This window comes from Hemitrygon akajei, chromosome 1 (genome assembly GCF_048418815.1).
Source record: "Hemitrygon akajei chromosome 1, sHemAka1.3, whole genome shotgun sequence".
NCBI classification, from domain to species: Eukaryota; Metazoa; Chordata; class Chondrichthyes; order Myliobatiformes; family Dasyatidae; genus Hemitrygon; species Hemitrygon akajei.
Genome location: NC_133124.1, coordinates 119,145,195 through 119,168,574, shown reverse-complemented (window position 1 = coordinate 119,168,574; position 23,380 = coordinate 119,145,195). Strand labels below are relative to the sequence as shown.

Here is a 23,380-nt window from a genome sequence, read left to right as displayed (position 1 = left end):
GAATGTTGAGGGGGGGCTTGATAGAGGTATTTAAAATTATGAGGGGGATAGATAGAGTTGACGTGGATAGGCTTTTTCCATTGAGAGTAGGGGAGATCCAAACAAGAGGACATGAGTTGAGAGTTAAGGGGCAAAAGTTTAGGGGTAACACGAGGGGGAACTTCTTTACTCAGAGAAGTGGTAGCTGTGTGGAACGAGCTTCCAGTAGAAGTGGTAGAGGCAGGTTCGATATTGTCATTTAAAAAAAAATTGGATAGGTATATGGTCAGGAAAGGAATGGAGGGTTATGGGCTGAGTGCAGGTCGGTGGGACTAGGTGAGAGTAAGCGTTCGGCATGGACTAGAAGGGCCAAGATGGCATGTTTCCATGCTGTAATTATTATATGGTTATAAAATGGCAAACAAATAAAGAGGGGATGTGGGAAAGAGAAGGAATGTGTGAAAGAGAGAGAAAGGGAGAATCAGGGATATGACTTAGAATGGAAAGAGAGTAGGAGGGTGATAGAAAGGGAGAAATAAGGGAATGGGAGAGTGGCAGAGAACTGCAAAGGGAAAGGAAACAGGTTTTGGAGGTTTAGTTTTAACAAGGGATCTATGGATCCTTGGCATATTACTGGAGTCAAGGGAAATGGGATTACTACAGAAAAGAGGTGAAGAGGTGCCCATCATCAGCAAAGATCTTATTGAATGGTGGAGCAAGCTTCTCAGTGGCCTACTCTTGCTCCTATTTCTTAAGGTTTCAGCAGACCTGGTTGTCAATACACTGTAAATGATTTGGATGTGGACGGATCTAGGTGACATGTTCAATAAATTCACAGAGGACATTAAGGTTGACGGCCTTTTAGTCCACAAGGTGATATTGATATGTTAGTGAAATGGGCTGTGATATGATAAACCATGAAGGGAAAGGTCTGAGAAGGTATTGAGGAGCAGAGAGACCTTGGTGTGCAAGTCCAAAGATCATTTAAGGAGATAGTGCATGTAAAAAATGTAGTTAAGAAGGCAAATGGAAAATGGGATATTGGTCCTCATTAGTTGGGGCATTGAAACAGTGAGGTGATGCTCCAACTTTATACAAAGTTGATTAGACCTTAGTTGGAGTAATACAGACAGTCCTAGTCACCACATTATTGGAAGAATGTGATAGAAATACCATGATATCACCTGGGATGGTGCATTTCAGTTATGAGGAGGGTCTGGAGAGGCTAGGTCTGTTCTCTCTGGAGTTATGATTGAGATAAAATTATGAGGCATAATAGATAGGATAGATCACAGGAAACCATTCCCAATATCAGAGGTAGATAAAACTAGAGGACATAGATTTAGAATAAGGGATGAGAGAAGTGGGCCAAATGACTGGAGGAATAAATGGCTGATTTCCATGGCCATATAGTTCTGCTCATACAAGATGTCTATGCCAGCTAAACTCCACAGCAGAGAAAATTGCCTGTTGTTTTGAATGACCATATTTGGATCTCCAACTACTTTCATTAGATGGGTAGCTGGGAGTTCTAATAACCCAAGGCAATATAAAGTCAGTTGCCATTGTATGTTGGAGACCATCCCTATTGCAAATCCGAATTCTTTTCACCTCAATGTAATGGACATTAATGGTTAAATCCATGATTGGCTTGTGGAGTTTTTAAGTGAAGTCTGCCTCTTTACATTGCTCATCTCATTAGCAGTTTATTTTCACACATAAAATTGCAAGTGCATCCACTGATCTTCCAGATGTGATTATCTCAATAAATGAGCACCAAGTCAAAGCAAGCGCATTCAATACTGCTTTCAACTGTCTCACTGCTTGGAAATGTCATACCATCTTTGTCTTTAAGTACTTTGCCTTCCTACCTTATGTGAGGACCTGGAACTTGAAACCATTCCCCTGGTTATAAAGCACTTCGGGGTGACTGGTCATGGAAGAAATGGAGCTCTTCTTTCACACAAAAGTGTTTGTTATATAACCAGTATCTTATTATATAATGTATACATTTAAATATGAGTCCTCTGTATTAAACTGGATTTTTCAGAATCATGATTTTGAGACTTTGAATAAATAGGTATTAAAACATACCAGAATCCATTAAATTGATTCTACAAATACATCTCACAGATCTTTTTTCTTGTGAAACTGGAATTTAGGCTGTTGCTTTTCTGTATTTATTAGAGTTACAAACCCATGTCATTGTACCAAACTTATATAAAATTGCAGCTGAGCTATTGTGTTCAATTCTGAACAGCACACTTCAGCAAGGGCATAAGAATTGGAGAAGGGACAGAAGAGATATACTAGAATGAATAGCAGCAGACGGGTGAACATGGAGTTCCCTTTACAGCAAAGGGTAAGAGATGATCAACTTTGACTATGTGTCTGCAAGCTGGGTACATATTTAACTATGACACTTGGAACAAAATATAATATATACTTGGAGGAAGTACTGCTATTATGGATTAGCTGAAGAAATAGTATAGATTTATGGGTTGAATGGCCTCCAAGTGCACAGTGCAATTCTTTGATTCAAGAATTTTGTCTTCAATTATAGTTTGTGGTATGGGTTTAGACATAAAATAAATTGCAATTCATGAGCTGTGAATTCCTAATTATAGATTGAATTTATATAAACTGACTGACAGCAGTATAGAGAGAAACTGCTTTCAAACCACAAGAAGCACCCTGCAATGGAAAATACATAAAACCCACTCGTGTCATAAAGCATGTCATCTTCTTTACCACAGGTGTTAGACTACCTTTCAAAGCAGTTACAACCTGACTCTATTTTTATACCTACACAATCACAATCACAAAGGGAGTGCCCTTTTTACTAGATCCGTTGATGATACTGCAGTCACTAACTGACACGTAGCAAAGGATTTGCAATCAGATAAACAAACAACACTAAAAGAGTCACAAGATTCACGGATAGCATTGATGTTACTGTCAGTTAGAATAAAGGAATAATTTTCCTAACTTTGATATCAATTTCTCTTCTTGAAAATCAAAATAAATTTAAGCACAGAATCAAAAGAGATAACAATCCATTAAATTTCTATTTCTTTTTAATCCAGCAAATCAATATAGATAAAACAATACTGAATTACAACATAATGCTCACAAGATATTTCTTAATTAGATCCAGCAGGACAAACTCAATTTTGTTATCGATTATATAGCTGAAATTGTTTTAGAGGCTGGGTTAACAGGAATGTTGATAAAGTGTCATTGCAAGGATAAAAGAAATTATATACAGGGCATTTAATTTAGAGTACTCATGCTATTCTTTTCCATTATCTCAGGAACAAATTCAGTCTCCAAGCATTATTTCTGAGTTTTTGTTTGACCTTCAAATGGCAAAGAGCAAAGTAGCTCAATGGTTACAAGCCATTCTGGCTTCTGCCCCCTTCTTTTCTAGTCCTGATGAAGGGTCTTTGCCCAAAATGTTGACTGTTCATTTCCTTCCATGGATACTGCCTGACTTGCTGAGTTTCTCCAGCATTTTATGTCTAAAGTTCAATGGTTAACTTGCCCCAAAGGTAGGTTTAACATTGCAGGGATTTTCTGGAAGTACTTTTAAGAGACCTTAAATGCATGGTTAGCTTATTCTGACCGTAGGAAAGCTAAACAAATGCCCTCTATGATGGACCTTTTCAAGATATGAGATTATGCATTTGGGAACAAGGAAAATACAAGACATTATGCAATGAATGGCTTTAGAGGAATGGGGAATCCTTGAAATTCATGCCCAAAGAGAGCAGATGAGGTTTCGCTACATGCAATCTGTTCAGTTGCTGGTGCTGAGATTCAAGATTGAAGATTGTTTCATGTTATTTCCAGCATACAAGTATAAACTAGAATGAAATAATTGTTATTCTGGATCCAATACACCACAAAACACAATAAGATAAAGGACACAATAATAAATACATAAAATAGCTTATATATGTAAATTGATTGTATGCTCATAAAGTGACACTATGCAGAGGAGTGTCTGTACATAAGGTGACTCTGACAGGAAATGATAAAGTATTGGTGGTGGGTGGGTTTGTATGTGGAGGTGTTGATCAGCCTTATTGCATGGGGAAAGTAACTGGTTTGGAGTGTGGTAGTCCTGGCGTGGATGCTACATAGCCTTCTCCCTGAGGGAGTAGAACAACCAGTCCATGAGCAGGGTAGACGTGATCCTTCATGATATTGCTGGCCTTTTACTGGGTCATTTATGTACATCTGTCCTTTATGGCAGGTAGACTGGTTCCCAAGATGCTTTGGGCAGTTTGAACTACCCATGTTAGAGCCTTCCTGTCTGCTGCAGCGCAGTTTCCGCACCATGCGCTGATGCACCTTGTCAGGATGCTCTCCACAGTGCATCTGTAGAATGACATGAGTATAGATGTGCATAGTTCTGCGCTCTTTAGCCTCCTCAGAAAGTAGTGGCACTGATAAGCTTTCTTGACAGTGTAGTATGTGCTTTGGAACCAGGAAAGTTTGTGTTAGATGTGCACTCCCAGGAGTTGAATCTGCTCGCAGTTTCCACTGTTGTGCCACCAATTGAAAAAGGGGTGTGAGTTGTGCAAGTTCTCCAGAAGTCAATAACCATCACCTTTGTCTTGCTGACGTTGAGGAGGAGGTGATTTGCCTGACACCAGGCCTCGAGCTCTTCTATCTCCTCTCTGTAGGCCGTCTCAATTGTGTTGGTGATGAGCTGCACCGCGGTCATGTCATTGGTGAACTTGGCAATATTTTTACTTGAGTGTTTGGCCATGCACTCATGTGCAACCAGGGAGTACAGCGTTGGGTTCAGCTCACAGCCTTGGAGCACCCAGGTTGAAGATGATGGTGAGGGAGAAGCAGTTGTGCATCTGGACTAACTGAGGTCTTGTAGGAAGACCAACACCCAGTTGCACAGTAGTGTACTTTGACCGAGAACTAGGAGTTTGTTCACCAAGGTCTGTGGGAAAATAATGTTGAATGCTGAACTGAAATCCAGAAATAGTATTCTGATATAAATGTTCTTGTTTTCCAGTTATTTCAGGGCCAGCTGCATGGCATAGGCTATGAAATCAAATCATTAAAAAGAGGTGACACAGAGTCAGAAGGTACTAAGGAACTGTAAGGGTAAAAAGACCCTGATGGAAGCAATATACAGAAACTCAAACACTAATAAGGATGTGGCCTACAAATTACAACAGGTGATAGAAAATGCATGCTAAAAGGGCAATGTTAACAATAGTTACGGGGGACTTCAATATGCAGGTAGATTGGGAAATCAAGTTGGTGTTGGATTACAGGAGGGGGAATTTCTTGAGTGCCTACAAGATGGCTTTTTAGAGCAGCTCATAGTTGAGCCCACTAGAGGATCAGCTATTTTGGGTTGGGTGTTGTGCAATGAACCAGAATTGATCAGAGAGCTCAAGGTAAAAGAAATTTTAGGGGTCAATAATCATAATATGATTGAAAAGGAGAATCTGAAGTCAAATGTATCAGTATTACAGTAGAGTAAGGGAAAGTACAGAGGCGTGAGAGAGAAGTTGGACAGAATTGATTGGAAAAGAACACTGGCAGGGATGACGGCAGAGCAGCAATGGCTGGAATTTCTGAAGCAATTCGGAAGGCACAAATATATACCATAGATTCCGGATTTTAAGCCGCTACTTTTTTCCCACATTTTGAACAGCTTTGAACTTTGCGGCCAATAATCCGAAGCGGCTAATGCATGGTTTTTTTTCATGCCGCCTCGTAAACATTTTGCCTCGTAACAGTAGACCAATAAAATTGATGAGTAGTTCACAGAGGTCCAATGAAATTGTACGATAAATCAAGCGCACTTTCACAATTAAATTATTGTAAATCAGTCATTTGTACTCACCCTCATCAACATGGAAAACACTCGAAGCATTGTGCTGACTACTTAGTTTAAACTATATTTGTTTTCTGTACTACATCGCGGGATGCTATGACGTCACACCCGGTTTCGCGGTGTCTTGTGGGAAAATGCCGGTTTGCGATGAAACGGAAAGGAGGGGGGGAGCGCATTACGCGAGCGGCTTTGGATCCGAGCGAACGCTGCTTTTAAATGCCGTTTGCGATGAAACGGAAAGGAGGGGGGGAGCGCATTACGCGAGCGGCTTTGGATCCGAGCGAACGCTGCTTTTAAATGCCGTTTGCGATGAAACGGAAAGGAGGGGGGAGCGCATTACGCGAGCGGCTTTGGATCTGAGCGAACTCTGCTTTTAAGTTAAAGGTATCAATAACTTTTCCTGGTAGGCTGCAATATATATATATTTTTTACCAGTCGTTAGGAGATATTGGAATGTTGTTCAGTAAAGAAGTATACGCAACGTATATTTAAAAGTAGCCGCGTATGGGCACGGTTCGAAAAAAAGCATTTGCAATATGTATTTGTTTTTGTTACCATATGGATTTAATTAAAAGTTAAAAAAATCCTCACGTGTAATATCTTTCTGTGTAAATATCTCATATTACAACGTGGGACACCTGCGGCCGAAAATCCGGTGCGGCCTAAAATCCGGTGCGGCCTTTACAATTAAAAAAATGATTTTATTTCTAAAATTAGAGCCAGCGGCTTAAAATCAGGTGCGCTCTGTAGTCCGGAATCTACGGTACATCCCAAAAAGGAAGAGGTATTCTAAAGGAAAGATGACACAATGGTGGCTAACAAGAGAAGTCAAAACCAACATAAAAGCCAAAGAGATGGTATATAATAGAGCAAAAATTAGTGGAAAGTTAGAGGATTGGGAAGCTATTAAAAATCAACAGAAGGCAAGTAAAAAAATCATTAAGAAGGTAAAGTTGGAATACAAAGATAAGCTAGCCAATAATATTAAAGAGGATACCAAAAGTTTCTTAAGATACATGAAGTGTAAAAGAGAGGTGAGAGTGGATATTGGACCATTGGAAAATGATGCTGGAGAGGTGGTAATGGTGGACAATGAAATAGTGGATGAACTGAATAAGTATTTTGCATTAGTCTTCAATGTTAAAGACACTAGCAGTAAGGTGGAAGCTCCAGGTGTCAGGGAGTATGAAGTGTGTGAAGTTACCATAACTATAAAGAAGGTTCTTGGGAACCTGAAAGATCTGAGGGTAGATAAGTCAGCTGGACCAGATAATGTGCACCCCAAAGTTCTGAAAGTGGTGACTAAAGAGACTGTGGAGGCAATATTAATGATCTTTCAAGAATCACTCAGTTCTGGAATGAGTCCAGAAGAATGGAAAATTGTAAATGTCACTTCACTCTTTAAGAAGGGAGAGAGGCAGGAAAAAGGAAACTATAGGCCAGTTAGTCTGACCTCAATAGTTGGGAAGATGTTGTAGTTGATTATTAAGGATAAGGTCTCAGGGAACTTGAAGTCACATGCCATAGTCAGCATCACACACAAAATGCTGGAGGAACTCAGTGGGCCAGGCACTCTAAAAGAGTACAGTCAAAGTTTTGGGCCGAAACCTTTTGGCAGGGCTGGAGAAAGCTGAGGAGTAGATTTAAAAAGTAGGGGGAGGGAAGAGAGAAACACAAGGTGATAGGTGAAATCTGAAGGGGGAAGGATGAAGTAAAGAGCTGGGAATTTGATTGATGAATGAGATAGAAGGCCATGGAAGAAAGAAAAGGGAGGAGGAGCACCAGAGGGATGCAATGGTGGGGCAAGGAGATAAGGTGAGAGAAGGAAAAAGGGATGGGAAATGGTGAAGGGGGGTGGGGGGCATTACAAGGTTTGAGAAATCAGTGTTCATGCCATCAGATTAGAGGCCACCCAAACGGAATATAAGGTATTGTTTCTCCAACCTAAGTGTGACCTCATCACGACAATGGAGGAGGCCATGGATGGACAGATCGGAATGTGAATGGGAAGTGGAATTAAAATGGGTGGCCACTGGGAGATCACACCTTTTTCTGGTGGATGGAACATAGGTGCTCGGCAGAGCAGTCTCCCAAGCCACGTCGGATCTCACCAATGTACCAGAGACCACACCGGGAGCACTGAACACAGTACATGACCCCAACAGACTCACAGGTGAAGTGTTGCCTCACCTGGAAGGACTGTCTAGGGCCCTGAATTGTAGTGAGGGAGGAGTTGTAGGGGCAGGTGTAGCACTTGTTCTGCTTGCACGGAGAAGTTCCAGGAGGGAGATGAATGGTGAGGGATGAATGGACTTCCCCCCCACCCCACCAGCCTCCGCATCACCAACTACATAGACAGCATAGTTTCTTCAGGGGAAAGTCTTGCCTAACAAATCTGTTGGAATTCTTTGAAGAAATATCAAGCAGGAAAGACAACGGAAAATTGGTTGATGTACTTGGATTTTCAGAAGCCCTTTGACAAGGTGCCACACATGAGGCTGCTACTTAATAGGCTACGAGGAAGTAGAGAAACTGCAGAGGGATTTAGACAGATCAGGAGAATCTGTCAAAGAAGGCAAAGAAGGGCAAAGAGGTGGCAGGTGGAATAAAGTGTCGGGAAATGTATAGTCATGCACTTTGGTAGAAGAAATGAATGGGTTGACTATTGTCTAAATGGAGAGAAAATACCAAAAAACTTAGGTGCAAAGGAACTGCAGTCCTTGGGCAGGATTTCCTAAAAATTAATTTGTAGGTTGAGCCTGTGAGGAAGGCAAACACAATGTTAGCTTTCATTTCAAGAGGACTAGGAAATAAAAGCAAGGATGTAATGTTGAAACTTTATAAAGTACTGGTGAGGCCTCATTTGGAGTACTGTGAGCAGGTTTATCTTTAAAAAGATGTGCTGAAACTGGAGAGCGTTCAAAGGAGGCTCATGAAAATGATTCCAGGACTGAATGGCTTGTCATACGAAGAGCATCTGATGGCTCTGGGCCTGTATTCACTGGAATTCAAAAGACTGAGGGGTTACCTCATTGAAACCTACCAAATGGTGAAAGGCCTTGATAGAGTGGATGTGGAGAGGATGTTTCCTATGGACAGAGAGGCTAAGACCAGAGGACACAACTTCAGAATAGAGGGGCGTCCTTTTAGAATGGAGATGAGGAGGAATTTCTTTAGCTAGAGAGTGGTGAATCTGTGGAAATATTTGCCACGGGCAGCTGTGGAGACCAAGGCTTTATGTATACTTAAGGCAGAGGTTGGTAGATTCGTGATTGGTCAGGGCATGAAGGGATACAGGGAGAAGGCATGACAATAGGGCTGAGAGGGAAATTGGATCAGCCATGATGAAATGGCCTAATTCTACTCATTTATCTTATGGTCTTATCTGTCGCAGACTGGTTCTGTTGGAAAGCTTATTATTGAGTGATAGTAATTGGAAATTTGAAGTCAGGCACACAGCACCTACCACTGCTCTCAAAAACAGCTGTTGATAGGGATCTAACAATCCCCTTTCTGAAGTTTTCTGCTGTAAGGAATTCAGTCTAATGTATCTGTAGCATTAAGCCGCATCAAACACATCAAAGCGTTCCAAAAGAGGGCAAACCAAGAATCAAACAGCACAGTTTTGAATTAACGTATTAAAGCAGTGTACCATACAGACATTGCAGAAGTACCAACAGAAGAAATACCAGTGTTTGATATCATTACTCCTTACTGATTACTGATAATAACTTTCAGACCTCTGCATAAATAGTTAATATGGGAACCCCAGGTCCACTAATTCAATTCTCTATCACAACCATCATCATCACAATGAAGGGGAATCACTGGAATTGATGTGAATTTTTGTTGGCTCTCTCCCAGCTGGGATAGAATGACAATCTAGACCCAGTTTGAGATACATTAACTGGTCAGGGAAAGGGATTTATATAATACAAGAATTAAATCTGTAGTAGGCCAGACAACTCTTCAAGCCCACACTGCAATTTCAGAACCACAATCAGGTTTAATATCACTGACATTTGTCGTGAAATTTGTTGTTTTGCAGCAGCAGTACACCACAATAGATGATAGTAAAAAAATCAATACATTTCAATAAGAAATATATATCAAAAAATGAATTAAGTGAGTATTGCAAAAGGCAACAAGTAGCCATGGCTGTTACAGAGGATTTTTGCTGTAGCAGTCCTAAACGAAAATCTGTGATGATTCCCGTTGGAGCGGCACACAAAGAGATGTCACTTGCAGGTGCCATCTTGAGGAATCAATTTAGTAAACACATGGCTGCTCTGGTGCTCTGTCTATTTCACTATATCCCCATACACTCAGTACCCAAAACAGCTGAGTAATCACAGGCTTCTGGGAAAGAGAATTCTGAAGATGTATACCCTTTCTGCAAAAATGTTTCTCCTCACCTCTCTTTCACAGTGTGGCATGGTGACTATTGCTATTGCTACCATACATCCAAGGCTAGTCCATATTAGATGACCTCTTTACCTGTAGCTATGTCCCTTATAGCACTCCAACATTTCAGCATTTACCCTGTTGAATTCACTCTGAATTTAGTAAGTCTTGTTGAGATACCTTATTATTCTTTCAGACTCCAGTGAGAGTTAACCCATCTCACTCAATGCCTTCACATAGAGCAAGTCTTTCTTCCCAGTAAGCAATCAAGCAAATTTATACCATGTTCCAGCCAAGTATACCCTCATTTGAATAATATCAAAATCAAATTTATTCAGAGGACAGAGTGCTATTATCTATTTGATCAGGGTGGCCAGTCATATCCTCACTAACTCCCGAATCATTTGTGCTACAAATACCGCAGGGGTGTATGGGGTATCCAGGGAGGGGCAGCACCCCTGGTGAAGGGGATTGTCGTGTTCATCCTGGGGCAGCCCAATTTCAAGTTTAGTTTATTGTCATTCAACCCCTACCTCTTACATATGTATACCACCAAATGAAACAAGGTGCACAACACAGCACCTGTAACTCACACACATACTATAACACATAAAGTCATATTACCACAAATAAATTTAAGGATAATAAGGTGCATATATTACAGAAGTTAAAAAGTAAACAGTATAATGGTACTGCCGCTTCATACACGATGAGACCTGGTCGGCAGCAGGAAGTTCAGTAGTCTTATGCACTGGGGGATGAAGTTTTTTCCCATCCTAACAGTCCTTGTCCTAATGTGACAATACCTCCTGCTTGATATAGGGGTCAAAGAGATTGTTGGATGGATGGGAGGGATCACTAACAATGCCAAAGGCCCTGCAACACACAGAGCTCCTGATAAATATCTCTGATAGGTGGAAGAGAGACCCCGATGATCCTCTCAGAAGTCCTCACAATCCTTTGTCAGGACTTGTGGTCAGATCCCTTGCAATTCCCATACCAGGAGGTGATGCAGCTTGTCAGGACACTCTCAACGGTGCACCTGCAAAAATTGGTTAATGCTTGGGGGGGGGGGGGGGTGCGGGTGCGTGTGGGAGCCTCACTCTACTCGATATCCTCAGGAAGTGGAAGCATTGCTGTACTTTCTTGACCAAAGAGGTGGTGTTGAAAGATCGGTGAGATCTCCATTATGTGCACATCCAGGATCTTGGTGCTCCTAACTCCTTCCACGGAGAAGCCATTCATGTACAGTGAGGAGTGGTCAGCTTGCACCTTCCTGAAGTCCACAATCAGCTCTTTGGTCTTGTTTATGTTGACACTCAAGTTGCTGTTCTCACAGTTCTACCAGAAACTCCATCTCCTCTCTGTAAGCTGCCTTGCTGTCATTGTTGATGAGGCCCTCCACTGTTGTGTCATCACCGAACTTGATGATTTAGTTTGATTGGATCTAGCAGTGCAGTTCTGGATCAGCAACAGGCTGAGCATGCAGCCCTGGGGAGCGTGATGGAGCTAGAGATGTTTCTGCCAACTGCAGATTGACTGTGCCCTTTCTGTCAAGAAGTCCAGTTACAGAGGGAGGTGTTCAAACACAACAAGGATGGTCTTCCTACCTGCTTTTAAGGGGTGATTATTGATGCACCATCAATAACTCACTCTGAGACGTAAGAAGCGAGATATCGGCTTTTATTGACTGGAAGAATGAACAACACTACATCCTGGAGAATGAGGCCGGGCTCAGGCTTCAATCACCTTTATACAGGGGTCTGTGGGAGAAGCCACAGGAGCAGTCCAGACAGGTATATGTAGTTCACCACAATTATATTAAACATCAAGCTGAAGCCATGAGCATCCTGACATATGAGACACCTTTCTCCAGGTGGGACAGGATGAAGTGGGGTGCATCATCAGTGAGCTGATCTGAGCATTCAGCGAACTGGGGAGGGTCCAATGTAGCAGGAAGATGGGATTTGATGCAATCCATAACCAGCTGCACAAAACACTTTATTATTGTTGAGGTCGTGGCCACTGGACAGAGTTGTTAAGACAGGTTACTGTAGTCCCCTTGGGCACCAGGATAACGGTGCTACCTTGAAGCCTGAGTGCACCGTTCCAGAGAGAAGTTGAAGATGTCGATTAGAACCTCCGTTTAGCTGGGCTGCAGACCCCAACCAGGCCCAGAAGCTTTACATGGGTTGACCCTAGCTTGGGTCTTCCTCACATCAGATGTGGCCACAGAGCCTGCTCCTCGGGGGGAAGGGGGCCTTCCTCTCTGACACACCGTTCCGTGCATCAAACTGAGCGTAAAAGAGATTCAGCCCATCAGGAAGAGAAGTGCCACTGTCGCTGATGTGCAGGGTGGACTTGTAGTCCATTGAGATCTGAATGCCCTGCCATATGAACCTCATGCCTCTGCTGTCACAGAAATGGCTGCATGTTCCCTGTGAATATTCCCGTTTTGCCTTCCTGATGGCGTGGTAGAGCTCAGCTCTTGCTGACCTGAGAGCTGTCTTATCCCCCAATCCCAATGCCTCAGCCGAGCCAGGACCTCTGCTGTCAGATATGGCTCCTGATTTGCCCTCACAGAGATGTGTTTAATAACAGCAACATCATCAATGCAATTCCCTCTATAGCCAGTCACAGATCTTGCATATTCATATATGTTAATCTGATGTCACAGGTAGCTGCCTCTCTGAACATGTTCCAATCTGTGTTTACAAAACTGTCCTGGTGCGGCCTTTTTTATATTGGTGAGACCTGATGCAGACTGGGAGACCGTTTCGCTGAACACCTACAGTCTGTCCGCCAGAGAAAGCAGAATCTCCCAGTGGCCACACATTTTAATTCCACGTCCCATTCCCATTCTGATATGTCTATCCATGGCCTCCTCTACTGTCAAGATGAAGCCACACTCGGGTTGGAGGAACAACACCTTATATACCGTCTGGGTAGCCTCCAACCTGATGGCATTGTGGTGAACTACATATACCTGTCTGGACACGCCCCCCCTGCTGACTGCTCCTGTGGCTCCTCCCACTGACCCTGGTATAAAGGCGATTGAGGCCTGAGCCCTGCCCTCAGCCTCCAGGATGTAGCATGGTGGTCAATTGCTGCTTGTTCTTTCTTCCAGTCAATAAAAGCCGATATCTCGCCTCACGTCTCAGAGAGTTATTGATGGTGCATCAGGCATGAACATTGATTTCTCTAACTTCCGTTAATGCCCCTCCTCCCCTTCTTTCCCCATCCCTTATTTATTTCCCCCCTCCCTTTCTTTTTCTCTTTCTGCCCATCACTCTTTGCCTGTTCTCCATCTCCCTCTGGTGCTCTCCTCCCCCTTTCTTTCTCCCGAGGCCTCCCGTCCCATGATCCTTTCCCTTCTCCAGCTCTGTATCCCTTTTGCCAATCACCTTTCCAGCTCTCAGCTTCACCCCACTCCCTCCGGTCTTCTCCTATCATTTCGGATTTCCCACTCCCCCTCCTACTTTCCAATCTCTTACTATCTTTTCTTTCAGTTAGTCCTGACGAAGGGTCTCGGTCCAAAACGTCGACAGCGCTTCTCCCTATAGATGCCGCCTGGCCTGCTGCGTTCCACCAGCATTTTGTGTGTGTTGCTGTAATGTTAAAGTTGCTCCTTCTCGACAAGTCATAATGCAGGAATTAGCACAACAGATAGGTGGTCAGAGAAACCAAGGTGAAGGCGGGGAGCAGCCTGGCAGGCAGCAGAGATGTTGATATAAACCGGATCTAATGCGTTCTCACCCCTGGTGGTAAAGTCAACAGACTGACAGAATTTAAGTAAGACTTAGTGTGAAGTCAAAAGTTCAAATAGGCTCAAAGTAAATTTATTATCTAACTGCATATATGTCACCATAAAGAGCCCTGAGATTCATTTTCTTGTGGGCATATTCTATAAATCCAAAACCCATAATAGAATCAGTGAACCACCAGTGTGCAGAAGTCACCATCAACAATAAAGAAGCCATTGAGGTGCGTGGATTGTAAAGCTCATGCAGCGCTTCCACGGCATTAGCACGGGGTGGGGGTGGGGGATTGCTCCATCACCTTTGGTCCCTTCTGAATGCTCGACTCTCACTTACAGCTCCAAGTAGTTGTTTCCATGTGGCAGCGGCTACACCCTGGTACACCGCTTCAACAGGCGGGTTAAGCCAGGTGAGGGCAGTCAGCAACTTCATATCCCGGTGAGATAGGGACATGCCCGTTCTAGCAAGCGAAGTCAATTCCAGTAAACTGGGCGGATGAGACCAACAGTGAGATCCAACGGCCAGGAAGGCAGTACTGTAATGTTTTGTGGAGAGTGAAGGGCCTGACAAGGCACAGAAGATGTCATGGTCATCCACTGCTACTGAGGAATTGTGATTGTGATGACCACTTGTACCACTGGACCTGGTCTTCTGAGGTCGAGAGAGTGGAAATGCCCCAGCACAACAGCTTTTCCACTTTTAAAAACTCTCCAACATTGGTCTGCTGTCTTTCTTAGGTACAATGGACAACCAACACCACACTGACTTGATTAAAAGCCTTCAACTCTTCTTACAGCAGAAGGGTACCGAACAGCTTTATTGCAGAGTTGGAGGAAGGTGATTGTCCATGAACTGAGTGATTGTTTGGCATTTTACTAACACTGTGACACTAGCTGCAGATTTTTAGGTAATGAGTTGGGGCAGCAGTAAATTCCCACTCTCCACTCCAGCCATTTAATTAATGTAGTTGTTAAATTTACAATGTTGTTTTACTCTGGAGATATTATGCTAACATCAATCTCTAATTGTCACCACCATAAATAAACTTCATCTACTGAAGTCTATCTTTAGCAGAAATCCTGCTCTACCTTAGCACTTGATGCAAGATCTTTTTGGCTTTCACACTTAAAAATATCACATAAAACAAATGTTGTGTTGCTCCCTAATGCAGAATTACAGAAAAGAGGACCATTGTTTGAGGCTGTTATAAAATATTTGGTCAATAAGCATAATTGCAAGCAGCTTGGTGAAGCAGTGTAATGGAAAATTGTTGTTTAAATCAAACCACTGTCCTTGACAAATCTGTATCTCAGTCAAGACAATGCGAGATTAGGAATCCCTCAGTAGAGAAATACTCCTGGGATAATATTGTTGACTAGCTCAGAGCAGAGCCTGTGGGATCGCAGCAGTAGATCATTGAACCTCCCCCTATCTCAACTAGGGACTGAATACAAGGCCCACAGGGAGAGAATAATTGCAGGGTAAAACATGGTGAAAGTTTAGATTAAAATATAAGATTTTTAGCAAGATAGCTCTTAAATCTGATGGTTGCTTCAGATCAGAAAATATGCACAAAAATTAGTAGAAAAAATATGTTATGGGGTTGTATTGTAGTCATTAACTTCTCTCATAGCACTGATTATAAATTGAAATAACTTTGTAATTACAGTACCAAGGCCCACAAAAAGGGTATTATCGCTATTATTATCCTTATTGTTAATTATTTGTTGCAATGACAAATCTCTGCTTTTTTAGTGGCTGAATGGTTTGTAGCTTCATTTCTTGAAAGGGGGGGGGGTGTGTCTGTGTGTGTGTGTGTGTGTGTGTGTGTGTGTGTGTACGTACATTACCAATGCTTATGACAAGTGATTTTAAATCCTTGGAGGTTCATTGTTGAATCACTGGGTTTGGCACACACCTGAGCTAATGTGTATGACTCTGATTGGTTAAATTCTGTCATAGTATGAGTCATCTGATATGTGATAATTGTTTGATTGTTCTACCGGCTGTGGCTTAAAGATGGGTCTTTGAATGCTTTATTTGCGCCTACTGTCCACACAAAGTCTAAGCAGTGATTGTTGTCAACTGCTGCCTTGTGAACTACAACAATAAATAGCAGGTTTCCTTTTTTAAAGTCAAAACAAATGCAACATTGACATCAAATTAGGCATAAAACATTATTACTTGAACAGGAAGGGAAGCAATTGTGATTTGATGGGTTGTGTGGTCAGAAATACAGAATCATTTACACTTAGTGGTTCCAACTTGTCACAGTTGTGTGGACCACAGCATATGGTTTATTGGATGGCACTCCTGCTTTCGTGTCTGTAGCATTAAGACCTGCACTGGGGGGGGGGGGGGGGGGAGAGTAAAATAAATCAGACCTGATATTTGATGCAATCTGGAGAGAATGCGGCCTCCTTCATGAAAACTTAAACTGAAATATTCCTATTTTCCTCCTTAGGTTACATAAAGGATCCCACAGCCATACTTTGGTAGAGTTGTCTGTAATATCCCCTCAAATGGATTAAGGAATAATAATCTATGATACCCACACAAAAATGCTGGATCTTCAGGTAGGATCCAACAATTCTTCAGGCAGCACGTGAAAAAGGGTCTCGGCTTGAAACATCGACTGTTTATTTATTTCCATGGATGTTGCCTGACCTGCTGAGTTCCTCTAGGATTATGAGTGTGTGTTGCTCTGGGTTTCCAGCATCTGCAGACTTCCTCATGTTAATAATCAATGATGCTTAACATTTAACAACCAAATGATATGCCAATTCAATGTACAAGCTCCTGTTCTGGACTGACTGCTCCAGTTAATATTACTGTGTATCACATGATTGTCTTTATAACCAGAATACAGTCGGCCCTCCTTATCCACGGATTCCGCATGCACGGATTCAACTAGCCGCGGATCAGGAAAACCTGGAAGTTCTCTCTCCAGCACTCGTTGTTTGAGCATGTATAGACTTTTTTTTCTTGTCATTATTCCCTAAACAATACAGTATAACAACTATTTACATTGTATTAGGTATTATAAGCAATCTAGAGATGATTTAAAGTATATGGGAGGATGTGCGATCGGGATCAGAAAAAAACCCAGGAGTTCCCTCTCCAGCACTCATTGTTTGAGCATGTACAGACTTCTTTTTCCTGTCATTATTCTCCAATCGGTCGATCTTTGAGACATTCCCAGCAGATCCCAAAAAAAAAGAAAAATAAATCCACAAATACTGTTGTAATCTGAGCATTATAAAAATAAGTAATACTAATTAGGATAATGGAAATATAGTAATACTCCTGCTACTGAAAGCTGTTTGTAAAGAGAGATTGTTTCCGCAACCCGGAAGCAACCTCTCTTTACAAACAGCTTTCCAAAACGGGAGTATATGCTATATTACCATTGTCCTAATTTGTATCAACTTATCTTTATAATGCTCACATTACAACACTTCTCCCCCTTTAAATTCCAACATTCCCCAAATGTAAGTAACTGGGAAACAAAAAACAGTGGTGTCATTATCTTGGATACCTCTGAAACTTATACCAGTGTCTCAGTAACAATTTACCAATACAAAACACCTGAACAATGTGGCAGATTCAACATTCAGTCTAACAAAGGAAACTGTCCATTCAAATATTCAGTCTGTCAGGAGGTTTGCGAGGGCGCTGTGCTGCAACAGGTGAAAATTATGAAATCTAAGTACAGGAGCTGTCTTACTGACAGACACCTCACAGTCTGTCTCAGACTGGCTGTCTGTAGTTATGAGCCAAATTTCAGGGAACAAGCGGAAAGTATTCAGCCCCAGTCATCACAATGAGTGCAACAGTCAATTTTTATTCATTTATTTTTCGTGTTAAACTAAAATTAAATAATGAAACATAGAATTAAAGGTGTTGTAATGTGAGCATTATAACAATAAGTAATACTAATTAAGATAATGGTAATATAGCAATACTCCCGCTACGGAAAGCTGTTTGTAAAGAGAGGTTGTTTCTGGGTTGTGGGGTTTTACTTCCGGTCTTTTCTGCCTGGTGCACATGTGTGTGACTAAACAACTTAGTCGGTCGATCTTGCCTTTCACTAAGGCTGAGGCAGGGGATCTTGGGCTTAAAAAGGTTGGCGACCACTACTCTAAACAATACCGTATAGCAACTATTTACATAGCATTTACATTGTATTAGGTACTGTAAGTAATCTAGAGATGATTTAAAGTTCAGTCAGTCTTTAAGTTGGATTTGTACGTAAGTCAGAACAGGTACATCCAGTATTATTTAGCATCAGTTAGTCAAATGTTTGTCTTAGTATATAGTGCATATTTTACCTTTCTATGCATATAAAGCACTTAAGAAACGTATGTATTTCAATAATTAAACCACTTAATAATAACTGTAGCTTTCATCAGGGCAGGGCCTTTTACATGCTCCATTATTCTCACTTTATCCTTTAAAATTGTTCCGATTGTTGACTAACTGTAGCCTAACACTCTTCCAATGACCAATGGCGTTTAACCTCTTTCCAGTCACTTTATTATTTCCACTTTATTTTCAATCGTGATCGTTTTTCGTCAACGGAACAGAAACACTGCAGATTCAGCAGCAGCCGCGTGCAGCAGGTCCCGAGCTCCCTCCGGTCCTAAAGTCCACCGCACTGAGACAGGTTAGATAAGGTTTGGAGCTCCCCAGGGTCCTAAAGTCCACCCGCATGGAGACAGGTTAAATAAGGGATTTGAGCATCTGCATTTTTTTGTATCCGTGGGGGGTTCCCGGAACCAATCCCCCGCGGATAAGGAGGGCCGACTGTACTATATATGGTAATCTAACGGAGACTTTTTAACAAGGCAAACTTACCTATAATTTTCAGTAAATCACAAAACAGGAAAATTGTATAATTTACAAACTGACTATAGTGTCAGTCCCACCCCAGGTTTACAAGAGTTGGTAAATTTCCTCAATCAATCTGTTTGCACCTCAGAGGAAATGGTCTCACTTGCAAACCTGCCTCAACAATCATGGATGAAGAGCTTATTTGCTGGAGCCATTCTGCAGTTTGAAGAAGTCTTTCTGTAAGAGTGGGCCTCATGATGACTTTGATATTATTGCTCCCACTGTTGTTGAGGGTTTTGACAATGCAGTGGTGCCAGTGATGGAATGCAATCTGATTCATAATCTATAAGAAACTACATTTAGACTGAATCATATATCTCTCTCCCTGGAACCATATGGACCTGGGACACTCATCTCATTCCAACAGCAGTCTGAATGCGATACACAGAAAGAACAATTTCCCACCTTTCTGCATTTATTTTGCTCCTGGTTCAGTACAGCTGACAAACAACCTGTCCTCCAGGCCTTGTCCATCAAGTTTGGGCTATTGTAATATTTTGTTTTTACAATGGGTAATGTCACACATTGTCTGTATTATATCGGCAGGATAATGTTTGCAGAATATCCCTTGAATATGTTCTGAATTGAACTCTGCTTGTCTTTAGGGGAGATCCTGTAAGTCAGTTTACTGGATAAGAACAGCAGAGTTGGTCTTCACGTTAGACTTATTACTGATTAAAAGCTGTGTCTTGGAATGTAGATTCACCTAGTTTTCATTTTGTTCACTTACAGCATGCGATCTGTCTATGGGAATTTCTTTATCATTGTCAAGATCCTCACAATGCTTCTTCAGTCTGGGTGGTGACCTGCAAGTTGCTGCAATATGGCCCTTATGTGGACATCTGAGCAGCTGATGGTTTGAATCTGCATTGCTGTCCTGGTTGATGGCCATCGTGTCTTGGACCAGCAGGCAAATGCCTGGCTCTGTCAACCTGATTAGATGGCATAGTCTGTTATGTACGGCTATGACGAAGTCTATTATGAGCCACTTGGAAATAGAGCTCCGATGAGTTGAACGTTACAATCTTCTTCAAAGTTGCTGTCTGACAGTCTCAAAAGTAAATTCACACACCAACTGACTTTAAACCCTTTCATCGGTGAGTTCACAAATTAACATGTTTCTTAATGGCTCTGCTATGAAAGTTTTGAAAGCTGCAAAGAAACATTCTTCAATGGCACACCAGAATTACAGACAGATTCACTGTATCTTTGACTTTGTGTTGCAAACTTATCACCTTTGATTATCTTTAAAGGTACAGGGTTGAAGTGCTCCTTTAAGTTCTGATTAAGCTGATTAAATTCTGGATTAGGATGGTGCTGATGAAGGAATGTGACTTGATAGCAGCAAAAAAACCTGCTAATTACTTAATTAATCACAAATATTTTCTCAGAAATTATCACTGCAATCAATAGCTTGTAATTTCCCCTTCAGATTTGAACATTTGAACCTCCTGTATAACCTGGCACTTTTGCTGTGTGAACTTAGGTCTAGGAGGTGCGGGATGGTTGCCGTGTGGCGTGTACCAGCTGAATCGAGGCAGCAGGGCACAGGCCTAAAAACAGGAAACAAGCCGATTTTTGGCTGCTGCAGTGGACTTGGAGGCAATCTGAAGCCGCAGAACTGAGAGGCATGGCTGAGTTGAGGCAGTGGGGCCCGGGCCTGAGAATGAGGAAAAAGCCGGTGTTTGATTGATTTAAATGCCAGGGTGTAGGGGGCGGTAGGAGAGGGACAGACTGGTGTTCAGCTCGCTGCTTGGAGTGGTTTACCCGTCTCTGCGATGAACTGAAGCTGCGGCCTGCAACTAACTGGCCCCAGGACTGGCTGCAGTAATGACTGGTTTTGTGGCTGTGGGAGTCACTTTCGTGAACTTCATTTCTGAATGATATTTGCTTACTTTTATTGTTCACATCATTTGGTTTTTTTTTCTGCACATTGGCTGTATGACAGTCTTCTTTCTTTAATGCATTATGTTGGGTTTCTTTGTTTTGTGGCTGCCTGTAAGTTTGTATATAGTATATGTACTTTGATAATAAATGTACTTTGAAACTTTTATGTTTGTACCACCTTTGCCAAGACTGTGTCTTTTGAGATAAATTCTTAAATTGCCTTGTTAACCACTGCCATTTGTTTCTATACATCTCAAAAGACTCCAAATCCTGATAGAAAGCGCTTGGTTTCCCAATATTAAGAAACAAAGTAGCCTTCCTGTTATATTCCTTAAATTCTGTTGGTCCTCCTAGTAATGATGACAGAGATAATTGTGGAATGTTAGAAGGTCTGTTAATTCAATTATCTCACTGTTCTGTTCACTGAGCCACTGGCAAAATTTTCTTCAGCATGATTTCCACTTCACAAAGAACATCAGGAGTCTTGTGAACCATTCTGCTGCTGTAGATTAAAACGGCCTCACGAAACGTGCATCGTTACAGGTCCTGTGTGATGATAGTACCATGGTCCTTACAGTCTCTAGATTATTTATAAAACTCTACACTTAATATCTAAATTAGCTATGTTAATACTACAAATTTTTAATCCAGACTGGCTGTTGCTGTGATTAATGCAAACTGGAAATATCACATAACTACTTGTCCAATATGAGTACAGCACAGGGAAGGGACTGTATTATTCCAGATGTCTGGCTAACATTTAGTTATCTGTTAATATTAAATTGTTTTCCATGGAAGCTTGAAATATACAAATTGGTTACAACAATATTTAATTGGCTGACACTTACAATGGGAGATCCTGTGTTCACGTTCAGTGCTTTTCAAATGCAAAGCACTCTCACTTCCACAAAAAAAAAACAATTTTTAAAAATAAATTCATAAGTAAATCTCACTCTAAAGTAACTCCAGAAATAATGCTTAGAGGCTATATGAGGTCAGGCATGCCAATAATAACAACTTCTTTTTGACAGCTCATAGATTATTTCAACATTGATTTCAGTCAGAAACACTTCTCTTTTGGTGGGATACTGTTATTGTCATTTGCTTTATTTTAAAATTAATTCTGTATGCCAGCACTTTCATTTTATCTCAATATTTTTTATGTGTTATAACCTTTGCTGATTTCCCACCTTCTTGCAAACGTGCCCTCCCCACCAACAAAAACTGAGGGAAATTAGGACTAATGCAAGCTTCCTGACTGGTGCCCATCACCCGCCTGAAACTTGCACAGACTCAGCACCAATTAGTGTCAGGCCAGCAGCTGAGTTAAGATGACAGCTTAACTCATGGTAGTGTAACTGTTAGCGGAATGCTTTATAGTGGTAGTGATCACCGATCGGGATTCAGTTCTGTCACTGTAAGAAGTTCACACATTCTCCCCATGACTGAGTGGGTTTCCTCCCACTTTCCAAAAGCATACGGGTTAGGGTTAGTGGGTTAATACATTGGTGAAGGAAGCATGGTGGCACAGGTGGGTTGACCCCAACACATTCTTGAACTGTTGACACAAACAAAGCATTTCTCTGTGTGTTCTGACATTTACTTACTTGGCATAATTTACCTATTATTATTTAATTATTTATGGTTTTATATTGCTATACTTCTGCACTATTCTTGGTTGGTGCGACTAACGAAACCCAATTTCCCTTGGGATCAATAGTCTGTCTGAATGTACATATGACAAACACAGCTAATCTTTAAACTCATCTGCTCTGGTCCAATATGTCAATTTTTTTTTTGGTGGGATTCACTTTATATGTTGTTCCCTATTGCACTCTTTAACAGATAAATTAGTCATTGCGAAATATTGTCAAAAGGATGTCAACTGACCTAGTGTGTGCCATACAATAAATCTCAAACCCACATAATCTTAACTGAAGCCACTTCTGCTCTCTCCAGTGGGTCTAAAAGGTCCCGAAATACATTTTAATGAAGAGTGAATATCTCTGCTTTCTGAAATGCTATTTATCCATGAAACCCTAAAACAAAATATCTGACTAGTTCTTTGTTGCCCTCTGTGGGATCTTGCTCTGAATAAACTGGTGACTGCGTTTTCAGGGACTACAAGAGTCCTTAATTAGCTGTTGAGTTGACCTTAAAATTCTAATGAAATGCAAGCCTTCCCATTCTTCACAGCTTTGCAGTTGTTTTTTTTGTGTATTTACAGTGCTCCTCGGGTTACACAAGGCCTTAAGAAAATTTGACGTTATTCAGTTTTAAAGTTTTTTTTTCCAAGATGTAGTAAAGTAAAACATATTTTGTGGTATTCATTAACAACTGGATATAGTACATAATTCATTGATATAAATTATGAGTAGTGATATGGTGAATATTTGAAGAAATGAAAGAATTATAGGAACTCTTTATCTCTTTTACCAATTGACTTCCCAGCTCTTTACTTCACCCCTCCCCCTCTCCCAGTTTCACCTATCACTTTGTACTTCTTCCTTCACCCCCCCCCCCCCCCCGCCCCACTTTCTTACTCTTCTCATTTCTTTTTCCCAGTACGGATGAAAGGTCTCAGGCC

At 41.5% G+C, this 23,380-nt stretch overlaps 1 protein-coding gene across 1 annotated transcript in view; it reads right to left on the bottom strand.

Annotated features, from left to right (window-relative positions):
• The window catches only part of nfatc1 (nuclear factor of activated T cells 1), a 286,505-nt gene that overhangs the window by 23,720 nt on the left and 239,405 nt on the right, over window positions 1-23,380 (bottom strand). The window lies entirely within an intron of this gene.